The sequence below is a fragment of the Bubalus bubalis genome, chromosome 19 (genome assembly GCF_019923935.1).
Source record: "Bubalus bubalis isolate 160015118507 breed Murrah chromosome 19, NDDB_SH_1, whole genome shotgun sequence".
NCBI lineage: Eukaryota > Metazoa > Chordata > Mammalia > Artiodactyla > Bovidae > Bubalus > Bubalus bubalis.
The window spans coordinates 18,449,426-18,465,723 of record NC_059175.1 but is presented as its reverse complement, the minus strand read 5'-3'; the positions used below and the strand labels follow the sequence as shown (position 1 = coordinate 18,465,723).

The 16,298-nt window shown below is 39.6% G+C and overlaps 1 protein-coding gene across 2 annotated transcripts in view; it reads right to left on the bottom strand.

The window, feature by feature from the left end:
* PDE4D (phosphodiesterase 4D) overlaps positions 1-15,683 on the bottom strand; it is a 1,672,581-nt gene extending 1,656,898 nt beyond the window's left edge. For both annotated transcript variants that reach the window (XM_044932572.2, XM_044932573.2), the window contains exon 1: positions 15,517-15,683. The gene's annotated coding sequence lies outside the window, so the exon portion shown is untranslated. The remainder of the gene's footprint in view (positions 1-15,516) is intronic.
* Positions 15,684-16,298: the final 615 nt, after the last annotated feature.

Sequence of the window (16,298 nt, the reverse complement as noted above, 5' to 3'; positions counted from 1 at the left end):
CATAAATTAACACATTATAAATCAATTATACTTCAATAAAATATATTAAAAAAATAAAAAATAGAGTTATGATCCAGAAATCCCACTCCCGGGAATATATCCAGAAAAGATGAAAACTCTAAATTCTAAAAGATACATGCACCCAATGTTCCTAGCAGCACTATTCACAATAGCTAAGACATGGTAACAATCTAAATGCCCATCAACAGATGAATGGATGAAAAAGAAGTGGTATTTACATACACTAGAATACTACTCAGTCATGAATAAATGAAATAATGCTATTTGCAGCAATATGGATGGACCTAGAGATTATCATACTAAGTGAAGTAAGTCAGACAGAGAAAGACATATGATATCCCTTATAGATGGAACCTGAAAACAAAAACACAGCGGAACTTATTTTACAAAACAGAAATGGATTCACAGACATAGAAAATAAATATATGTTTGCCAGAGGGGGAAGATGAGGGGAGGGATAAATTAGGAATCTGGGATTAACAGATACATGTTACTATATGCAAAATGGATAAACAAAATCCTACTGTGTAGTACAGGGAACTATATACAACATCTTGTAATCTTTCATGGAAAAGAATCTGAAAAAGAATATATATTATATGTAGAATATCCACCAAAGGATATAAAATGGTTCCATTAAGTCATAGGATGAGAATGTCATCAGGTCATTTTGTACTCCTTATGCCACTGAATCAAAACTCAGAAAAGGGGGTAATTCTGTTGGCTGGTGTGATTGACTCTGGTTACTACTACTACTAAGTCACTTCAGTCATGTCTGACTCTGTGCGACCCCATAGACGGCAGCCCACCAGACTCCCCGTCCCTGGGTTTCTCCAGGCAAGAGCACTGGAGTGGGTTGCCATTTCCTTCTCCAATGCATGAAAGTGAAAACTGAAAGTGAAGTCACTCAGTCGTGTCCAACCCTCAGCAACCCCATGGACTGCAGCCTTCCAGTCTCCTCCGTCCATGGGATTTTCCAGGCAAGAGTACTGGAGTGGGGTGCCATTGCCTTCTCCAGGGTGAATTTAGGGTGCTACTTCACAATGGAGGCAAGGACTATGGAACGCAGGGGATCTTCTGGGGGCACCAATAGTAAAGGTTACTGAGGAAACTATAGTAATCAAAACTTTTTAAAGTGAGGATTACTGAGAACTCAGATTCTTGGAAATGAAGGTTTGGATCACTCCACCAGGTATAGAACCCTGACCATCTAAGGGCCATGGGTATGTGGAATAAACAGTAGAAAAAGTAGAAATCCATACATTTTAATTCTAGCCTCTTTATCAATTACAGAAATGAGAACTGCAGCAGTTTTACATGTTTTTTGTACTTTATGTGTATGAGTGTATTTGTATGTTACCATTTGTATACCATTTGTATATTTAACCATTTTCTTTTTTTCTTTCTTCCCTTCATTATTTTACATATAAATTGTTGAATATAAATGCTGCAATTTAGCTTTTAGGTAAGAGAATGCTCAAGGGAACTGTGAGTAAATTTGAAGAGTAAGTAACATCACCAGTGGAGGATATAATGACTGTTGAAACTGTATCTCCTCACTGGAGGCAGAAGTGAGAAATTCTGCACTTCTATGAAGAAGAACAGAGTTCTATGAAGCTTTGTGTTGACAAAGTTCAAATATGCCTAAAAGGATGCATGTGGAAGTCTGTAGCCAAAGGAGGTGACTGCTGGTTATTGGCTTATAGCCTCTCAACTCTAAGTCCACCTGTGTTGCCCTAATCTGGGCTTCCCTGGTGGCTCAGATGGCAAAGAATCCATCTGCAATGTGGGAGACCTGGGTTCAATCCCTGGGTTGGGAAGATCCCCTGGAGAAGAGAATGCCTAACCACTCCAGTATCCTTCCCTGGAGAATTCCATGGACAGTTCACAAAAAGTTGGACACAACTGAGCGACTTTCACTTTCTTTCACTTTTTGCCCTAATGTGGACTTTGTAAACACATCTCTCTTGCCATGTGATGCTGTTATGTTTTGTTGGTAGAGTGTAGGAGGGCTACTGCAAGGTATAGCAGAGGAAAGCACAGTCCTTCTTCATCCCTCCTCGTCCTTCTTGCTCCTGTGGCTTGCCATCTGTGGTGTGTGGACGATCCCCCGCAGTGGCATCACTGTCCAGTGGGAGCTTCCCACTGCGTTTCCCGCTGAATAGGCAGCTTGCTTGCCAACAGTATGTGGAACTCAGTGGCACCCACCTTCCCATAGGTCTTGCCAGATCCTAGTAGGGCTTTCCTGGCTCACTGCTTGGCAGCCCTGGCGAATGGCAGCTCATAAAACTTCACCATCCAGTGGACCAGTCTCTCTCTCTCTCCCCCCAACAAGGTCTAGATCTCAGCTCTCAGAGGAGGGTAACCCTTTCCCAAGTTTATTCCTCCCTTGAGTATTCTTGCTCAGCCCTAGAAGGCATAGCTGCTCCCTATGCTTTCTATTCCTGTGTTCTTTAGCATTGAACTTACCCTTGGCACTTCCCTGGTACAGAATCCGCCTGCAATGTGGGAGACCTGGGTTTGATTCCTAGGTTGGGAAAATCCTCTGGAGAAGGGAACAGTTACCCACTCCATTATTCTGTCCTGGAGAATTCCATGGACTATACAGTCCATGGGGTCGCAAAAAGTCGGACACAACTGAGCAACTTTCACTTTTGTAGTTAATTATCTTCTACTACTTAAAAATTATTTAATATGAAATTTTCCCTATTCATATTACCAGTGTAATTTCTGTCTCTTCATTAGACACTGACATAATTCCCTTCAGGAAGGAATCCACTTTAGAAAAGTTCTAAGTTTTCCCACAAATGAATTCAAAGTATTTCCAAAATTCTTGGTGTTCAGTCTCTCAGTCATGTCCAGCTCTTTGTGACCCCATTGATTGTAGCACACCAGGCCTTCCTGTCCTTTACCATTTTCCAGAGCTTACTCAAACTCATGTCCATTGAGTTGGTGATGCCATCCAACCACCTCATCCTCAATCATCTCCTTCTCCTCCTGACTTCAATCTTTCCCAGCATCAAGGTCTTTTCTAATGAGTTGGCTCTTCGTAGCAGGTGGCAAAAGTATTGGAGCTTCAGTTTCAGGATCAGTCCTTCCAGTGAATATTCAGGGTTGATTTCCAAAATTACAGCACCTAGGATCTTTCACCTAGGAGATACTCAATAATTGAATATTTGCCAGTTAAAATTGTAAAATTTGCCTTTTCCAAGATGGGGAGAAATTGGAAGCTTCATATACTGCTGGTGAGATTATAAAATAGCACAGTCACTTTGGAACACAGTCTGGCAGTTTCTCAAAATGTTAAACATACAGTTACCATGTGATCCAGAAATTCCACTTTTAGGTATATTCCCAAGAGAAAAGAAAACATATGCCACCCAAAAACTTATCTACAAATGTTCATAGCAATATTATTCATACCAGCCAAAAAAAGTAGAAACCATCCAGATAGTCATCAATTGATGAATGTGTAAATAAAACATGGTTTATGCATACAACAGAACATTATTTAGACATAGAAGGCAATGATGTATTTACATATGTCATAACATGACTAAAACTTGACAATGTTATGCTAAGTGAGAGAAACCAGAGCCAGTCATAAAATACCACATTTTGTATGATTTCATTCATGTGAAGTGTCTAGAACAGACAAATCTATACAGACAGAAAGTTCATTAGCTCTTGCCTCAGGTTGGGGGAGTGGATGGCAGGAATGGAGAGTGATTGCTAATGGATATGGGATTACTTTGGTGGGAGGGGGTGATGAAAACGTTCTAAAATTATATTGTGGTGCTATTTGTTCAATTCTGTGAATATTCTTAAAAAGGTGAACTGTAAGATTTAAATAAATTTAAATGCATGTGAATTATTTCATGAATCTCTTTTGAAAATTTGCCTTTTAAGTGGCTTTCATTCTGCAGCTCTACTTCATGAAATGTATCGAAGTGCAGCTGACACTGAACGAATTAACACAATCACAAAAATCTCTATTTTAAAGGGCATATCTGGATACTTAGGTTTCATTTTATTTGCTTTTAATAAAAATTGTTTTGAGAAACATCTGAGAGAACAATGGATGACTTTTTTTCAGCTGTTTTATAATAGGCTAACTGTTTCATCAGAGGGCCTGAAGGGTATGCTTTATGACTGTGATTTCATGTGTAATGACTCTGAATCCATGTCACAGCCCAGCTCATGAAAGGTAATAAGCAGGAAATGTGATGGGAAATGCCACAGGGTGTCCTTCTGGCTCTACGTCTACAAATAAAGGCCAGTGTGTCAGAAGGCACCTTCACCACCCTGGGCCTCCCTTCTCATCTGTTATAAAAATACGAGTGTTGAAAGAGATGGTCTCTGAGGGTCTTTGTGTCTCTGACATTCTGGATGTATGAGATGATCATGTAGTTGTTAATTAATACTCATATATCAAGGATGGGAGGCAAAGGCAAATCTGGGTGAAATCTAAGCAAATTTGGCAGTGGAAGTAAATTTTTGATGTAATGGCCTAAATGACCATCAGATATGCCTGGGGGCACAGTCTCTCCAAGGTCATCAATGCTGCTATTCTTTAGGGAATCAGTCAGATAGCACACTAGCCAGATGGGAATTAAAACTAACCTGCCTCTTCAGAATGAAAACCTTTGAAGGAGGGTACAAAATTACTTATTATAGTTAGATGCTGTATTTATTTGCTGTTTTCCCTAGGAAAATTGACTTTTTTAAATGAAGGCTTCTGTAGTTATTGCTGGTGGAAAAAAAAATGGGCAATTTTGAAATAATTAAATCCTCTATATAGGTTTCTTTCATATAACTCATCTATCCTTTTGCTCTCTGAGGATCTTGCAAAGCAATGCACCTTAGGAAAAATACAGGGGAACACAACTCTTTTTTTCTCATCTTTCTTTTTGTGTGCAATAAAAGAGTACCCACAGGAGCTTTCCATCATAGCTCCAAATGTATAAGCTAAATCTAATTCCCACTTACATTAGCTAATCTCACGTTTAAATCATGTTGACGGTATCTTATCAAGACTTTGAAAATTGCTTAAGCATTATGTTTACTTGAATGAATTGTAAGCTAGACATTGCTCAAGGAATTTTTTTAAATTCAAGTTTATTCCCTCAAATTTCACCTCATTTCTTGTACTAGGTATGTAAATTGGTCAGCTGTTCAGTGAATGAAAATCTTCTACCCGCAGAATAAAAAAGGAAACTAGACACTTACCCTTTATCTTAGTAACATAAAGTATAAATGAATATAAAGTGAATAAAACTATACAATATAGATATTTTAATAAAGTGAATATATAAGTACATGTAGACTATTTGACACAGGGACAGAATATGAGATGCATTAGACAGAGATTGTAAAATATTAAATTCAAGTGAATACTTATTTAAAATAAAAAAAAGAAATTGTTAAAGTACAAACTTCTAAAAAGTGGTAAAGAGCATGTTACAAAATCCAGAAGAAATGTATAATACTTTTATTAATTAACTGTCTGATACATTTCCATTAATAGAATACTTGTACTCCTACAGCTTTAGCTTGCCCCATCTTATAGCAATGATTTTTTTTTCCCAAAATATCTAATTACAAAGCATCATATTTTTGTCCTTTTATGTCCTGTTTGGTGTTTCATAAATATTATGGGATCATGATTTTTTGAAAAAAGTCATTAGCCATCATTGAATGGAGTAGTGCTTATCATAAGTCATAATGGGAGATGAGTGACAGTGTTAGTTGCCCAGTTGTTTCCCATTCTTTGTGACCCCATAGACTGTAGGCTCCTCTATCCATGGTATTCTCCAGGCAAGAATACTGGAGTGGGTTGCACTCCCTTCTCCCAGGCATCTTGCATTGCAGATGGATCCTTTACTGTCTGAGCCACCAGGGAAACCAAGAGTATGTATCAAAATCAATGACCAGCTATGGCTGATCTTCATGTCCTTCTGTTGACTGTACAACTGACATTTTCTTTTCTGTCCTTTTCATCTTCTTGCTGCTTTTTCACTTCTTGCTTGAGAAGGTCCTAGTCCTTATCAACATCTTCGTCTTCTGTCCCACTTTTAAGAACTATAATTCTTGGTTGTGCTTAGTTGCTCAGTCATATCCGACTCTTTGTGACCCCATGTAGCCTGCCAGGCCCGTCTGTCCATGGGAATTCTCCCGTCAAGGATACTGGAGTGGGTTGTCACACCCTCCTCTAGGGGATCTTCCCAAGCCAGGGATCAAACCCAGGTCTCCCACATTGCAGGAGGATTCTTTACCATCTAAGCCACCAGGGAAGCTGGTATACTTACTCTTATAGTTAATACTGTACACATTGACTTATTACTGAATGTGAGGGGTTTGGCCACTTGAATACTTCCCTCTTCAGGTTTTTTTTTTTATCACACCTGCCATTTGGGGTGTGCCATGTCATCTGGAACCACAGGATTTTAGCAGAACAACATGCATCTGAAATGCTAAAATAATCCAATAACCTGGCAAGCAAAAAATATGTCACACACAGTTTAGAGAAGCCATTCCAACACCAGCGTAGCTAGCAGCAACTTAGCTCTCCCTGTATATTACTTTCCTACGACTGCCGTAACAAGTTACCACGTGTGGTGGCTGAGAACACACACATATTCCCTTATGGTTCCAGAGGTCAGAAATGTGAAATCAGTCTCATGGGTCAAGATCAAGCAGGCCACCCTCCCTCAAGAGGCTGTAGGGGGGAATTCATTTCCTTGCCTTTTCCAGCATCCCTTGGCTTGTGAAACCTTTCCTTCTTCTGTACAGCCCACCACACTATCTAAGTTTTATACATGTAACCTGTATGAATCACACATAACCCAAACTAGGTGAATATCCAATTCAAACTCCCATCAGCTTAATTCCAAGTGTCCATGGCCACTTAACCATCATAATCTGAAGGGAAACATGACCCAAAATTTAGAGCAGAAAGAGCAGTCTCAATTAATTGAAGTTAGAATATATTATTTTTGTGATTTTTATATAATCTAGGACTTTATTATATCAACACAATCATCACAACTCTAAGGTTTTATAGATGAAGTACTTTAGTTTCAAAGACAGTACAAGTGCCCCAAACAGGAACTTAAAATAGGAGCATGTGCATGAGGGACCCTCTGACTAAAGCTGCAGCAGCTGCAGGTAAATCCTTCTCTAATGTACTATTTACCTCTCCCAGCATTGTGTTTTTGTGTTCTTGGTAGTAAATAAGAGAGACTATATTTGTAGTCAAAGGTATCTCTATGCAGATTTTCTAGTACTATCTTGTTTTGGTTTGTTCATTTTTTAAAATTGAGGTAAAATTCACATAACCTACAGTTCAGTACATTTCAGTCCACTCACAGTGCTATGTAAATGTCACTTCTGCACACATGTTTAGTTCCTTCAGTCATGTCCGACTCTTTGTGATCCCATGGACTGTAGCCTGCCAGGCTCCTCTGTCCATGAGATTCTCCAAGCAAGAATACTGGAGTAGGTGGCCATGCCCTCCAGGGGATCTTCCTGACCCAGGAATCAAACCCACATCTCTTATGTCTCCTGCATTGGCACGCGAATTCATTACCACTAGCTCTACCTGGGAAGCCCAAACATCACCTCTCTAGTTCCAAAATATTTTCATCACCTCAAAAGAAAATGACTTCTTTAAGAAGTCATTTTCCATTTTCCACTGGAAACCACTAACCTGTTTTCCACCTCTGTGGATTTACCTATTAGGATATTCTATATAAATGGAATCATATACCATGTGACATTTTGTGTTTGAGTTCTTTCACTTAGCATAGTTTTCAAGGTTCATCATGCTGTCTCATGTATCAGTTTAGTTCAGTTGCTCAGTCATGTCTGACTCTTTGCGACCCCATGGACTGCAGCACGACGGGCTTCTTCCCTGTGCATCACCAACTCCCAGAACTTGCTCAAACTCATGTCCATTGAGTTAGTGATGTCATCCAACCATCTCATCCTCTGTCATCCCCTTTTCCTCCTGCCTTCAATCTTACCTAGCATCAGGGTCTTTTCCAATGAGTCAGTTCTTTGCATCAGGTGGCCAAAGTATTGGAGCCTCAGCTTCAGCATCAGAACTTCCAATGAATATTGATTTCCTTTAGGACTGACTGGTTTGATCTCCTTGCAGTCCAAGGAACTCTCAAGAGTCTTCGCCAACACAATAGTTCAAAAGCATCAATTCTTCAGCACTCAGCTTTCTTTATTGTCCAGCTCTCACATCCATACATGACTACTGGAAAAACCATAGCTTTGACTAGATGGACCTTTGTTGGCAAAGTAATGTCTCCACTTTTTAATATGCTGTCTAGGTTAGTCATAGCTTTTCTTCCAAGGAACAAGCATCTTTTAATTTCATGGCTGCAGTCACTATATGCAGTGATATTGGAGCCCAAGCAAATAAAGTCTGTCACTGTTTCCATTTTTTTCCCCCTTCTATTTGCCATGAATGATGGAACCACATTCCCTGATCTTAGTTTTTGAATGTTGGGTTTTAAGCCAGCTTTTTCACTCTCCTCTTTCACCTGCATCAAGAGGCTCTTTATTTTCTCTTCACTTTCTTCCATAAGGGTGGTATCATCTGCATATCTGAGGTTCTTGATATTTCTCCCAGCAATCTTGATTCCAGCTTGTGTTTCATCCAGCCTGGCATTTTGCATGATATACTCTGCATAGAAGTTAAGTAAGTAGGGTGACAATATACAGCCTTGATGTACCCCTTTCCCAATTTGGAACCAGTCTGTTCCATTTCTGGTTCTAACTGTTGCCTCTTGACTGCATACAGATATCTCAGGAGAAGGTAAGGTGGCCTGGTATTCCCGTCTCTTGAAGAATTTTCCAGTTTTTTTGTGATACACACAGTCAAAGGCTTTGACATAGTCAATAAAGCAGAAATAGATGTTTTTCTGGAATTCTCTTGGTTTTTCAATGATCCAGCAGATGTTGGCAATTTGACCTCTGGTTCCTCTGCCTTTTCTAAATCCATCTTGAAAATCTGGAAGTTCTCAGTTCACATACTGTTGAAGCCTGGCTTAGAGGATTTTCAGCATTACTTTTCTAGCATGTGAGATGAATGCATTTGTGCAGGAGTTTGAAATATTTGGCATTGCCTTTCTTTGGGATTGGAATGAAAACTGACCTTTTCCAGTCCTGTGGCCACTGCTGAGTTTTCCAAATTTATTGGCATATTGAATGCAGCACTTTCACAGCATCATCTTTTAGGATTTGAAATAACTCAACTGGAATTCCATCACCTCCACTAGCTTTGTTTGTAGTGATTCTTCCTAAGTCCCAATGGACTTCGCACTCCAGGATGTCTGGCTCTAGGTGAGTGATCACACCATCATGGTTATCTGGGTCATTAAGATCTTTTCTGTATAGTTTTGTGTTTTCTTGACACCTCTTCTTAATGTCTTCTGCTTCTGTTAGGTCCATTCCATTTCTGTCCTTTATTGTGCCCATCTTTGCATGAAATGTTCCCTTGGTATCTCTAATTTTCTTGAAGAGATCTCTAGTCTTTTCCATTCTATTGTTTCCCTCTATTTCTTTGCAATGATCACTGAGGAAGGCTTTCTTACCTCTCCTTGTTATTCTTTGGAACTCTGCATTCAGATGGATATATTTTTCCTTTCTCCTTTGCCTTCAGCTTCTCTTCTTTTCTCAGCTATTTGTAAGGCCTCCTCAGACAACCATTTTGCCTTTTTGCATTTCTTTTTCTTGGGGATGGTCTTGATCTCCGCTTCCTGTACAATGTCATGAACCTCCGTCCACAGGTTTTCAGGCACTCTATCAGATCTAATCCCTGGAATCTGTTTGTCATTTGTATAATCGTAAGGGATCTGATTTAGATCATACCTGAATGGTCTAGTGGTTTTCCCTACTTTCTTCAATTTAAGTCTGAATTTGGCAATAAGGAGTTGATAATCTGAACCACAGTCAGCTCCCGGTCTTGTTTTTGCTGACTGTATAGAGCTTCTCCTGGAGAAGGCAATGGCACCCCACTCCAGTACACTTGCCTGGAAAATCCCATTGATGGAGGAGCCTGGTGGGCTGCAGTCCATGGGGTCGCTAGGAGTCGGACACGACTGAGCGACTTCACTTTCTCTTTTCACTTTCATGCATTGGAGAAGGAAATGGCAACCCACTTCAGTGTTCTTGCCTGGAGAATCCCAGGGATGGGGGAGCCTGGTGGGCTGCCATCTCTGGGGTCACACAGAGTCGGACACGACTGAAGTGACTTAGCATAGCATAGCATAGCATAGCGCTTCTCCATCTTCAGCTGCAAAGAATATAATCAATCTGAGTATTGACCATCTGGTGATGTCCATGTGTAGAGTCTTCTCTTGTGTTGTTGGAAGAGGGTGTTTGCTATGACCAGCATGTTCTCTTGGTAAAACTCTGTTAGCCTTTGCCCTACTTCATTTTGTACTCCAAGGTCAAACTTGCCTGTTACTCCAGGTATCTCTTGACTTCCTACTTTGGCATTCCAATCTCCTATGATGAAAAGGACATCTTTTTTTGGTGTTAGTTCTATTATGTCTTGTAGGTCTTCATAGAACCATTCAACTTCAGCTTCTTCAGCATTAGACATTGGGGCATAGACTTGGATTTGTGATACTGAATGGTTTGCCTTGGAGACGAACAGAGATCATTCTGCCATTTTTGAAATTGCTTCCAAGTACTGCATTTCAGACTTTTATTGACTATGATGGCTACTCCATTTCTTCTAAGAGATTCTTGCCCACAGTAGTAGATGATATAATGGTCATCTGAATTAAATTCACCCATTCTGGTCCATTTTAGTTCATTGATTTCTAACATATCGATGTTCACTCTCGCCATCTCCTGTTTGACCACTTCCAATTTACCTTGATTCATGGACCTAATATTCCAGGTTCCTATGCAATATTATTCTTTACAGCACTGGACTTTACTTCCATCACCAGTCACATCCACAACTGGGCATTGTTTTCACTTTGGCTCCATCTCTTCATTCTTTCTGGAGTTATTTCTCCACTATTCTCCAGTGGCGTATTGGGTACCTACTGACCTGGTGAGTTCATCTTTCAGTGTCATATCTTTTGCCTTTTCATACTGTTCATGGGGTTCTAAAGGCGAGAATACTGAAGTGGTTTGCCATTCTCTTCTCCAGTGGACCATGTTTTGTCAGAACTCTCCACTATGAGTTATCCATCTTGGCTGGCCCTACACGGCATGGCTCATAGTTTAATTGAGTTAGACAAGGCTGTGGTTCATGTGATCAGTTTGGTTAGTTTTCTGTGATTGTGGTTTTCATTCTTTCTGCCCTCTGATGGTTAAGGATAAAAAGCTTCTTGAAGCTTCCTGATGGGAGAGACTGACTGTTTATCTTGTATCACTTCTTTTTTATGGCTGAATAACTTTTCATTGCATGAATAGAATACATGTGTTTATCCATTCATCAGACACTTGAATCATTTCCACTTTTTAGCTACTATGAATAATGCTGTTACGAACATTTGTAAGCATTGTGCACCCAATACCATCCTGTGTGTGTTTTCCCTATACCATTGCGTAATTCTACACCAGTTGGACTGATTGATTTATCTTATAATTGAATGCTGACCCTCTCTACCCAGAGATATCATTGGATTCCACAACTTAAGGGTTCAGTCCTACAAGATTGCCCCACAACTTCAGATGCCAGTTTCAAGCCCAGGTTGCAACCTGTGCTTCTGACTACAAATAAAAGCTTCCAACAACCTCTCCTTAGATCAATTAATTTGCTAGAGTGGCTCACAGAACTCAAAGAAGCAGTTTACTTACCTTGACCAGCTTATCACAAAAGAATATAGCTCATGGGACTTCCCTGGTGGTCCAATGGCTAAGACTCTGTGCTCCCAAAGTAGGAGGCCCAGGTTTGATTCCTGATCACGGAACTAGATCTCACAAGCCACAATGAAGAGTTCACATGCCACAACTAAAGATCCTGCATGCCTCAACTAAGACCCAGTGCAGCTAATTAAATAAATAAAGTTTAAAAAGTACATAGCTCAGGAACAGCAGGATGGAAGAGACATGAAGGACAAGTGCTGGGAAGGGGCAGAGGCTCCCCAAATCTCCATGTGCTCACCAACCTGGAAGTTCTCCAAAATGCCTCATTTTGGGTTTTTATGGTGACTTCATTATATAGGTGTCTTCCCAGGTGGTGCAGTTGATACAGAATCTGCCAGCCAATGTAGGAAACTCCTGTTCGATCCCTGGGTTGAGAAGATCCCCTGAAGCAGGAAATACCAACCCAAACCTGTATTGCCTGGAAAATCCCATGGACAGAGGACCTGGTGGGTTAGAGTTCACGAGGCACAAAGAGTCAGACACAACTAGCACACACGCACGCACACACTACATAGACGTGACTGTCACTGGCCACTTATTGACTCAACTTTCAGCCCCTCTCCTCCACCAGGTGGTCAGGGGGTGGGCCTGAAGGTTCCAACCCTCTTAACAGATGATCTGTTTTCCTGCCAACAAGCCCTGGTCATCAGGAGATTTCCAAAAGTCACTTTAAGACTCCTCATGTAAGAAATTCCAAAGGTTTTAGGAGCTGTGATCCACAAATGGGGTGAAAACCAAATATATATTTCTTATTATAAATCACAATATCACACTCAAGTATAAGTTTCTGTTTGAACGCCTGTGTTCAATTCATTTGGTAGAATTGCTGGTTCAATAATAATTTTATGTTTAATTTTGAGGAACTCCCAGGGGTTTTTGCAATTTAAACTTTGTCACTAAGTGAAGAATAAAAAGCAATTTTCTTAACATGGTCATGTAGAGTTATTTTGAGGGGAGACTGGCTAAGAAAGTCACAGAAGAGAAAATGAAACATCCTAGATCAGCTTCTCAGTGGCTTTTGATCCTGGCTGCATATTGGAATCACCTGGGTAAGTTTTTTCCACTGGCAATTAAATGTCATGGGAAAACTTGACTGAAAGAGATTAAAAAAAAAAAAAAAAAAAACCTGGGGGAAAAAAAAAAGTGACTCCACCAAACATCTCCCCCAAAATGTTTGAGTTGAGTTGCACCAGCCAGACAAAGCTGTGATAGCTGGTAGTACTGAGATGGAGTCCTGTCCTAACCCATATGTAATATCTTCTCCAGCTCTGGGAAGACTAGACATGAGACAGTCCTGAAGAAAAGTGAAATGACTCAGGATCATTTGAATTGCCCATACTTGTCAGCAAGCCATTTGAATTAAAATGACAGTTGCTGAATTAAAACTGAATTAAAACATCCCTGTTGGAGATCTTACAATAACAGGGGCCATGAGATGGAAACAGGTGGTAGGAGGCACTTACCAAAAGGAAAGCAGAGAGGTCAAGGACAGCCATGTTACCACACTGGGACTCTTGTAGTAGGATATTGTTGAATATATGCCTAATAACCATTTGTCCACCTTCCTGGCTCAGTAACCCTATATAGCAATCTGCCAGCCACAGGAAATAAATTATGAAATATGTAAGTCAGCACTTTCTAAGCTATGGAATATGATACACTTGTGAGTCATAAAGTCAATTTTGTGAGTCAAAACCAACAACAAATTGTATTTTTTTAAATAAAAGATATCAACAAATGTTACAATGTTAACTTAAAGTTTTGTGAGTTAAACTAATAATACATTAAATATACTCAAGAATTTATATGCATCTTTTTAAAAAATAAAATCATGTATTTTAGACTTTAGGATATAAAGTCACTTAAATAAAGACAAGAATCACACTTTCTCAGGGCCTTTACTATATAATAAAGTCAACAGAAAAATGAACCCTTGAAAAGAATGGCTAAATCCATTAATCAGTAAATGTCCATAGAGTAAATCTGTAGAGTACAACAAATATTGTGTCTCATATACATTGTGGAAATTTTTTCCCCCAACCCAAACTATTTATAGGAAAGTAAGATATCTATGTTTTCTATCTTGAACCCTTGGAGCATATTTCAAACAATAATAATAATAGCAATAGCTAATCTTTATTAAAAAGCAGAGACATTACTTTGCCAACAAAGGTCTGTCTAGTCAAAGCTATGGTTTTTCCAGTGGTCATGTATAGATGTGAGAGTTGGACTATAAAGAAAGCTGAGCGCCAAAGAATTGATGCTTTTGAGCTGTGGTGTTGGAGAAGACTCTTGAGAGTCCCTCAGACTGCAAGATCAAACCAGTCCATCCTAAAGGAAATCAGTCCTGAATATTCATTGGAGGATTTGATGCTGAAGCTGAAACTGCAATACTTTGGCCACCTGAGGCGAAGAACTCACTCATCTGAAAACACCCTGATGCTAGGAAAGATTGAAGGCTGGAGGAGAAGGGGACGACAGAGGATGAGATGGTTGGATGGTATCACCAACTCAATGGACATGAGTCTGAGTAAATTCCAGGAGTTGGTGATGGACAGGGAGGCCTGGCATGCTGCAGTCCATGGGGTTGCAAAGAGTCAGACACAACTGAGCAACTGAACTGAACTCTTTGTTGAAAATTCTCTTTGCCAGACACTGTTCCAAGCATTTTGATTACATTAGCTCATTTATTCCTCCTAACAACTATTGTGTTTTAAAGATAAAGAACTTTTATGCTCAAAGACATTAAATAACTCCCATATGTTTAAAAATAAACTTCTATATAACTCATAGACCCAAGAAATGATAGAAATTAGAACACATCTTAAACTGACATAATAAAAATAAACATCAAAATTCACGGGAGTTACTAAAGCTGTGCTTAAAGGATAATTTATAGCTTTTTATGCACACAGAAGAAAATACAAAAATCTGATAATCATCTAAAGCATTAATTTCACAAAGTTGAAAGAACAGTAAATTAAAGTCAAAGAAACAGAGTAAAAGAAATAAAGACACGAACACAAGGTAAAGAAACAAACACACAACAGAGAAGTCAGCAAAGCCTAGGACTGTTTCTTTACAGGGGATACATAATTTGCCTAAATAACAGAGGGAGATACCAGCCCAAAGCTCCTTGGCTCCCTAAGCAAAGCTTTCAGGCTGTGGTCTAAAGAGCAACCCATAGCCACCATCTGGTCCTGAGGCCCTTGAAGCACATGATCTTAATAAAAGCAACTTTGTTTATAGAAGATGGAGCCAGAAATATAAGTGAAATCGGCTTTTATAAATGCACTCAACAGTGAAATCATTCTTGTTGCAACATCTTGGCTAAGTTTTTGAAGTCCACATCTTTTCTATGTTAGAGTAATTCTCAAGTTATTATTTTATAGGGAAAATACTGAAAAAATAGTAAATTGCTGCTTATGTGAAATAATATTTCATTTTACACTGAACAAGAAACAATCTGATTACTATTTTATACTAAAAGTAGAATTTGGTTAAATAACATTCTCCATGAGATTAATAAAGTTACTTGGAAAAGTCTTAAAGTTACCGTGAAGATCCTAGGTGGCAGGAATTGTATACACTTACCTGAAACACTCCCCAAACTCCTCGTGTTAATACTCTGCACTCTGTGATATTTCACAAACATTAATTCAAAGATTTACTGCCCTGGTTTCTCCATTTTACCTAGGGTGTTTACACATCCATTTGAGCCATAAATCTCCGTGGATCTTGGAGTATGGTATCAAGACCAGCAGCAGCGCCGGCAGCACCTGGATTTGTTAAATATGAAAATTCTCAGGCTGCCTCCCACACCTACTGAGTCAGTCTCTCCAGATGGAGCCCTGCAATGGGGCTTAACAAGCCCTCCAGGTGATTCTAATGCATGCTGGTGTTTGAGAACCACTGCTCTGAGTTGAGAAAGTCTTCCAGAAGCATCTCAAAATGTCACCTGCAGTACTAGCTTTAGGCAACTCATAGGGGTCAGCACATCCACAGGTGTTGGAAGTTTTTGCAGAGTTTGGCTCTGATAAAGCAGGAGATGGATTATCAGATGAGGAGCTTCCGTAGCTCTCAACAGAAGACAGGTTCTACACTGCGAAAAGCGGCTGTAAACAGCACTTCCCAGCATACTGCAAGAAATGACAGATTTAATGAGCTTATAACACCAAGAAATACTTGCCTATTTGATCATTCACCAGAGTATAGCTGTCCCACCCCTGAAAAAAGGTCATTAGCAGAAAAACAGAGGTGAAGAAGTCAGTTGAAAAAAAAAACAACCACTATTTCAAGGACAGCCAATTAAAAAGTGACTCAATAGAATAAAAATAAGAAGCACCAGCACTTTATCACCAATTATGCTAAGGTGA